Raw genomic sequence first — 8,100 nt, 5'->3', positions numbered from 1 at the left:
GGGGGGTGTCGTAGGGGTTTTTTGTGCATCCATTGCACCTCTCACAGTGACTGCTTCCTAAGCAGGAACAAGACCATGGTTCAAGGTGCTGTGGATGGCAGATGTGGCATTTTTCTAATGCCAGATTGTGTCATTACTGGCACTGCTCGGATATTTTTCCACCTAAGCTTTTTTCCTCACATAATTGAAAAGCCCTGATAATAGTTCCCGAGGAAGAACCACACGTTTTTGAATAGAACTTAAAATAATTTTTTTTTGTTGTTGGAAGATTTCAGCTCTCTAATTGAAATCTCAGCTTTTCTCAGGAAAATACAAATCTTATTTTAGGCAAAACTGCGAACATTTGGCACTCTGAGCTTGGAGTAACTGTTGCATTTCTCAAAATGTTTCTGCTAAATAGTCAAAGCACAATTACTCATTTTTATTTCTTGCTTTATTAATGAGTAATTACTTATTTAGTGTGTCCACAACCCAGGACGTTATACACCCAAACTTCTCAAATTATCTCAGAATTTCAGGATCATTTAATGATTTGCTGCATTTTCCTCTCAGAGGAAAGCCCATGATAAAATCAGTTTCCAGCTCCACACGCTGCCAATCTGCTCAATTTGTCCTTGCTGGTACTGAACAACTTTTTGGTGGCAGAGATTTCCCAAAGTAGGTCAGCAAAACAAAACTGATGTGTGTGGGGAGGGAGGGAATCACAAAGAGGAGCAGTATGGATTTAGGCCTGGTACATATATTAGGTCAGTTAATTGCAGATCACTTCACAGACCCAGTTTCAAGTGCAGACTGATGAAGAATTGCATTGCCACTGATGGTAAAAAAACTCCTAAAATACAACTCTGTCCCGGACATTAAAACCAGTTTATTGAGGGGAATAATCGCCCACTGAATTTGCCAGTGCTGAGTTGCTCTCAAGGATTTCCTTGATGAAAATAAGATGTTCTGTGAATAAACTTTGGTAGAACAAAATTAGGCGTGAGGACTGTGGGGGTTTCTGATGTGATGGTGCCGTGCTAGAGCAGAGACATCACAGAATGTTTCCTGCTGGGAGAGTTTCAGAAATCTGTTTTAGCTCCCAGTGGGGGAAGAATGGCCCTGGAGGAAACAGAGCCCATGTGGATTTCCTACTGAGATTTATTTTTACAAAATGGGAGAATGGGCTCTGGCGGTGCTCTTTCTGTGTTTCACAGAAAACTTGGAATTAAAAAGTGTTTTCAGGCCAGAGCTTGCAGAATAGCTTTCTTGTAAAGTATGGGACAAAATTTAGAAAGGATTTATCCCCTGGTAGAGCTGTCCTCGTGTCCATTGTAGCTCTCGGAGGTGAGCACTGTCCACACTTTGCATGGGATACGCCCAAGGACCTCTGGATTTGTGTCCCTCCACGGAATCACAGAAGGAACCAGGTTGGAAAAGACCTTTGAGATCATCAAGTCCAACCAATGACCCAACCTAACACCTCCTCATCAGCTAAACCATGGCACTGAGTGCCACATCCAGGCTTTTTCACAGGCTTTTTCCACAGGCTGCTGGGAGGCTGGGACTTGGAGAGTGGAGGGAGCTTGGACTTATTGGTGGACATGCAAAGCACAGTGGGAGGAGTTAGAACCACCCGGTGTCATGGCTTTGGCTATGGGCAAAGGTGCATCCCTGCTTTTGGATTCCAAATGTTTCCCAACATTCCCAGTGCAGAGCTGCAGTGTTACCCCATTCTCATGTCATCCCCAGGCAGTGTTTAACCCTGCTCGACCCCTTCATGACTTGTTGGTAAGTCTTGGGGTTTATGCCCAAAACAGGCTTAAGGACAGGTTTTCGAGCAGTTTGACAGTCTCTGTTCTGCACTGATGAGATGGCAGCAAAGACAAATGCTTTTTCTGCAGCACAAGGCCAAGGCCAGCTTGGAGATCTCATTCCAAAGCAAAGGAAACAGCTTTTGCTGTTCCCAGAGTACAAATGTTGTCTTTCCAATTGCCACATGTTTGAGCTGACATCAGTGCCTGTAAATAAAATCCTGTGAATAAAATACTGAGCTGTCCAGTGAAGTGGGAGGTTCCTGCTGCTCAAATTCTGCAGTGCTTCAGGAGATCAGGAGGTCAGGGCTGTGCTTGAGTCCAGTAGATCCATGAGGGTGTTCCAGGACAGCAAATGCATCATTGCAGGGTATAACCCATCATTTTCAGCTGCAAGGGCCTGGCCCAGCTCCCTGGAAGAAGCTGAAAGCATGAGAGGACACGAGGAGGGAGCTGGGAGAAGGGTGTGGAGAAAGAAACTGGGTTGGAAGTAAAAGAAAAGACCGAGACGCTTTAATCAGGAACAGGATGGATCAAATACAAGAATTGTCTGAGCAAGTTATTTTCTTCTTTATTCTTTGCCTGAATTTAGAGACCTATTTGAATCAAATTATGTTTTCAGTATTTTCCATTTCTCTCTGGAATAAAACCATCCTTTAAGAAATGTATTTTACTGCAAGTACTTGTAGTGGTTTGGTGCAAGTAAAGCAAAACAAAGTCATGAGGATGACGTTCCTACCTTTTTATTTTAATGAGCTGGGACGTTCAGTCAGGTGTAAGATTCTGGCTCAGTTTCCTCTTTCCTGGAAAGATTCAAACCTGCACCTCTCACTTTCCAAGCAGGTGCTCTAATTATGAAGCTGTCACATTTAAGCAGGAGCACACAGTTTCTTTCTGCTGGAACGTGGAAGATTCCCAAGTGGAAGAGCTGCTGAGCAGGTGAATATTGAGGCATCGCAGGAGGGATGCAGTGACCACCTCAAGCAGGAGCCTGGACAGAGAAGGCTGTTGAACCCCCAAATGTTTGTGTGTGTGCTTTCCCTTGAGCTGCCTGTGGACAAAGATAAAAGGGGAACAAACATTAATGAGTCCAGGAGGGAATTTGTGTGTTTCCCCCTCAGCTGGTGCCATTTCTGACTAAATCTTGGGACCGTCAGGCTGAAGTTTTCAGTGCTCCCTAGGAACACAGTTTGCTGGTTTTTCTCTCAGAAAGGAAAGAATGACTAAAAGCAGGTGGTGTCCAAAGAGGAGAAAGTCAAATCAGGAATTTCTGTAAGAAATTGGGGCTTGGCATGACAGGACCTGAGTCCAGCTTTAGCAGGCGTGTCCTTACTCAGACCATGAAGCTCTGCTGTTGGTACCTGATGACGACATTTACTCGTGAGAAGCCACAGTACTGGACCAGCTCCTCCAGGAATTTTGGTGTATCCTTAGGTCCAACAGCTCCCAGGTTTGATGGTGATTTATTGCTGATGGGTGTGGAAACCCTGCCTCTATTTCCAAATGTTCTTCTTTGGGTTGTTCTGAATGCTCTTCTTTAAGATGGTGGTTTGGGAGAAGGCAGCACAGAGCACAGGTGCCTTAAAGGGAGCAAGAAACCGAGTTCATCTGTTACCAAAATGTCTCACAGAATGTGAGACCAAGGATGAAAATAACGGAATGTGAACAGCTGAAAAGCCTAAACACAGCAAGGTGTGAGTGTGGTTTCCTGAACGAACTCCCAGCAGTCTGCAGCAGGATTATCCATTTCATCAACCTCTCCTTAAAGGTGAGAACACCTAATGGAGACCTCAGGCTTCTGTCATCCTCCAATTCCACTGAAAAAAGATCTGGGATAAAAAAAGCAAGGAATGGAGCCAGTGTCGAAGTACAGCTGTATTTTGGGAAATTTGGCTCTCAGGTAACTGGGAAAGATAAAGCATTTGCTTTGGAGAGCTTGGCAGAGTGGTTACCTGCACTCAGCCTCTCTGGGGACAGAGGTGACAGCGGGGCAGAAAACAAATGACACTTTAACTTCCTACCTGGCACAGGCTGAGCCTGTCAGCCCCAGAAGATGGAGGGGTTATCCAGGCCCATTCACAGCTGCAGCTGGAATGTAAATAGTCTGAGCCCCTAAAAGAAAATGCTACCTTGCCTCGAGTTTAAATCTCCCCATTCAGCTTTCCCTCAAACCTCTGCTGTGTTTCTGCACTGCAGCCCATGGGGAAATCTGTTTTGCTGTGATTCCCTTCTGTCTCTCAGCCTTCCGAAATGTTTCTCCTGTCTTTCCCTGCCCTTTGCATCCCTTCCAGCCCCGGGAAGAATAGGAGACCATTAAAGACACGACTACAAAGAGCCCACTGTGCGAAGCCCTCCGGCAATGTCCAATTACAAAGCCCAGCACTGCTCTCCCAGCAGGAACTGCTGCATCTGCTCTGCAGAGCCAAGGTCAGCGTCTGCCTGGGGATCTCTCCTTCTCTGGAGCCTTTCTTCCCTCTCTGCCACTGTTACCCAACACCTTTTCATCCACCTCCCCTACCACACAGCATAACATTATTCTGTGTGTAGTCCCCATTCATTCACCTCCCTCTGGGGAATACATATTTCCCCATGGGGGCTCTGGAAAACTGCAGCAGAGCTTTGCTGTCTTTGAACACTTTCTCTTCCCTTTCTAAATTCCTTCCTCTCCTCTTAGAGCCCATTGAAAAGATATATATATATATTCCAGCTGTTTAAATTAAGTCTATGGCATAGTTTACTTCTTACTTAATCCAGAATTTATTAAATCATTCACTGGACCCTTTGTTTTTCTGAAAACTGCTTTTGCATTGAAAACAGACAAAGAAAATAAAAGGGGCAGAGGAGGGGATCTGAAGGGCTTCCAAGAGAAAAAAATCTCTTTCTTGTAGCTGTAGGTCTCAGCCTGGATCTTCAGTGGTCCTTGCAGAGGCTTTGCAGTGTTCCAAGTCCAATGAAAGACTCAGGATTGTGTCTGGGAATGCCACAGGAAGATTTGTGATGGGCGGGGAAGGAGGCAGGAGAGGGGTGGGCAGCAGTTGAAACAAGACAGCTCAGACTTTTCCTTCATTTCTCCAACTAATGTTGGTCTTGGCTTTCAAACTCTCATTTCATCTGCCCAGCTTGCGATTCATCCCCTCACTTTGAATCCTTTGGTTTAATTTGTTTTAGCTGTTTCTTTTTTTCAAAAGCCATTGTGTCGGGTCAGACAAATCCAGTGAAAACGGAATAATGCATAATTTGATTGTTCTTCAAACAATAAACAGGAATTGTGTTTGTTTTGGTAGCAAGAAGGAAAGGTCTTCACTGGGCAAACTTGGCCACAAGTTCATGAAGGAAAACACTTGTGCATGTAGGAGTGAGATGGTTTTTATCTCCACTCAAGACTTTGGGAATTGAATTGGAATATTCTGTACCCAAGCCCTGCTTGCTGTGTGTGCCGTAGCCTCTCATGAGGGAATGGCTGAAGGAAGGAGAGGGTTTCAGGGTGTCTGGCTTTTCCTCAATCCCCCTGATTAAATTCCAGGTGTCAAACAGCAGCTGTGACCTTTCACTTGCTCATTATAAAGTTCAAGTTCAATTCTTCTGATGTTTGCTCTTCCCCAGCTGCAATAAAGTTCAGTTTGGTGTGTTGAAACAATTCAGCTTTTTGGCTTTGTAGAGCAAGAGAAGTGTGGTTGTAGGGACAAAACTGAAAGAGTTGGGCTCTTTATGCAGTGAAAGGCCTGGGTTAGTCTCTACTATATAAAAACAGCTCAGTAACAGTCTTACAAAGATATTTTATTTGCCATGTCTGGATATTTAGAGCTTCCCTTGGGAATTTATGTCATGAGAGAGGACCAGCCTGGAACAGTCAGATGGAAATTACAGAAAGCTGCAATGGAGAGTGGAAGAAAGTGTTTTGTGCATGTTTCAGATTTATTTATTCCTTATTTAGAAAGGACCCCTAAAGCTGTGTGTCCATTTTAGCCAGCCCAGCAGAGAGGGGAATCCCCTTTCTTTCCAGCAGCAGCCAAATATTTTGGTGACAGTTTAACCACATATCAGGAAACAACTTTGTTCATCACAACTTTTTCCAATGTAATTGTGTTGTGTTTAAGTGTTGTACTTCCAGGCTGGAAACAAAAATCCAAACAAGGCTGGGATTTAATCATGAAGGGCATGACTGAAACCAGGAGCTTGGGGCCAGCAAAGAGACATCCAGGTGGCAGCTTCTGACTTTTCCCAAATCAGGGTGGTTCTGCCTCATGGAGGTGAGGGCAGGGGCAGCACCTTCCTAAAGAATTTTGGGACCAGGGTTTGTCACTATAAATGGCTTTGAACACTTCTTTACAATCCTGGTGGATAAAGTTGTGTACAAAGGGATCACTCCTGATGTGCTGTCTCATCATTAACTCCTGATTACACCCAAATGCAGGAGTGCTCAGCTCCCCTCTGCTGCTGCCTCTTCCTCAGCTGTGCCTGTGTCAGCCTCCACACAGCTCCTGTCCTGTGTCACAGAATCCCAGACTGGTTTGGGCGAACGGGACCTTAAAGCCCATCCAGTGCCACCCCTGCCATGGGCAGGGACACCTCCCACTGTCCCAGGCTGCTCCAAGCCCCAATGTCCAGCCTGGCCTTGGGCACTGCCAGGGATCCAGGGGCAGCCCCAGCTGCTCTGGGCACCCTGTGCCAGGGCCTGCCCACCCTCCCAGGGAGCAATTCCTTCCCAATCTCCCATCCAGCCCTGCCCTCTGGCACTGGGAAGCCATTCCATATGAGCATATCTGCTCTTCTACGTGTGGCTCTTGTCATTTGAGGGGTCCCATGGAAATTCCAGCTGCAGGTGGTTGGTAGGGACACGGACATCTCTGTCTGATGATATCTGTGATCTTGCAAAGGTTGATGTGATAATTTTTTGAGAATTTGCCAAAAGAGACAGGTTTTCACCATCTCTGCCTTTGGGAATAAATTCCACCCCACTGACTGGGCAAGCCCTGCTTTGAGCTTTGTCTGAACACAGATTTGTGCCCTTTTGTTAAATCCTTAAACAACTTTTGCTGAACTCCCTCGAGGCTGTGCCTGATGTGCAGTAATTTACTGATGCTGAGCATGACCGTGGATGGTTACAGTGCAGCTCTGTGGGAGATTTTTCTTCTGTGCATTCTTTGGCTTAATTCACAGGGCATGTCTTGGGGAAGATTTTAATTTCCACTGAATAGGAGGCATTCTCTCAATGCCTTTCACTGTGCTAAAAATCCTCGCGCTTTAATATCATGTTTAGCTTCTGCTTTTAACACTAAACAATATTTTGATTTGGGAGAACTTGCTGACCTCTGGGGGGAAAATGTGCAACTGTTGAGCTCAGCCACATTTGCTGCGTATGCTCAAATGATGTGTGGGATTACAGAGCCCTTAAAGACAAAAATGGCAGGGGTCTCTAGAAGGGCTATTTCCTTTCTGCCCCCTGGTGAAATGGAGAAATAGATCTGACTGAAGAGAAGCAGAGTCTGTCTCTACAGCTTTATGGTCAGTTTTAAGTGCCTGCTTAAGTCACCTGAGTATAAATTGGGCTCTGTCTAGGAGCTGAGCAGCCCTGCTGAGGTGGCAACAAGCCTGGGGCTTGGAAGGACATGGCAAAGGCTCTGCAGGAATATTAGCCTGGAGTAGGCTCAGGTCTCAAGTAGCCAGCCTTAAACTTAGAATTATAGAATTATAAAATGGTTTGGGTTGGAAGGGATCTTAAAGATCACCTCGTTCATTCCCTGCCATGAGCAGGGACAGTTTCCACTGAACCAGGGTGCTCCAAGCCCCATCCAACATCCAGGTTCAGAGCAGACAGGAGCCCGTGGCTGCTTGCAAAGAGTTTAATGAACCTTCAGAGAACGCAGGTGAAGAGGGTGAGCGCTGGTCCTGTGTGTGGGATAAAACCTCAGAGCCTCTCTGAGTGTCTCTGTTGAGCCCCAGGACTGAGAGATGCCTGAGACTCAGCCAAAGAGCTCCAAGCCATCCTTTTGCTGTGCTTCGATTGCAGCCTGCTGGGATTGAAAGAGGAAGGAAAGTGGATCCCAGGTTTCAGCAATCCATTAGTGAGGAAGTGTCACATAATTCAGGCGTAGGGTTTTAGCTCGAATTTTAACTGCCTGTGTTGCCAGCTCTGGGTTTGCTCTCTGGAGGAGTGATTTAGATGGTGTTTTTTCAGGCAGCTGCTTGTGAGGAGCTGACTCCCCTGCAAAGGTGAAAATATGAACCTGGAAAATCCCAAATATCAGGCTCTGCTGTAGAGAATTCAGGTATCACTGATTTTGCTGTTTGCCCTCTGGTCATTCAC

This window comes from Corvus brachyrhynchos, unplaced genomic scaffold (genome assembly GCF_000691975.1).
Source record: "Corvus brachyrhynchos isolate BGI_N302 unplaced genomic scaffold, ASM69197v1 scaffold305, whole genome shotgun sequence".
Taxonomy (NCBI): Eukaryota; Metazoa; Chordata; class Aves; order Passeriformes; family Corvidae; genus Corvus; species Corvus brachyrhynchos.
The sequence above is the reverse complement of the archived record's forward strand: the minus strand, read 5'-3'. Positions refer to the sequence as shown.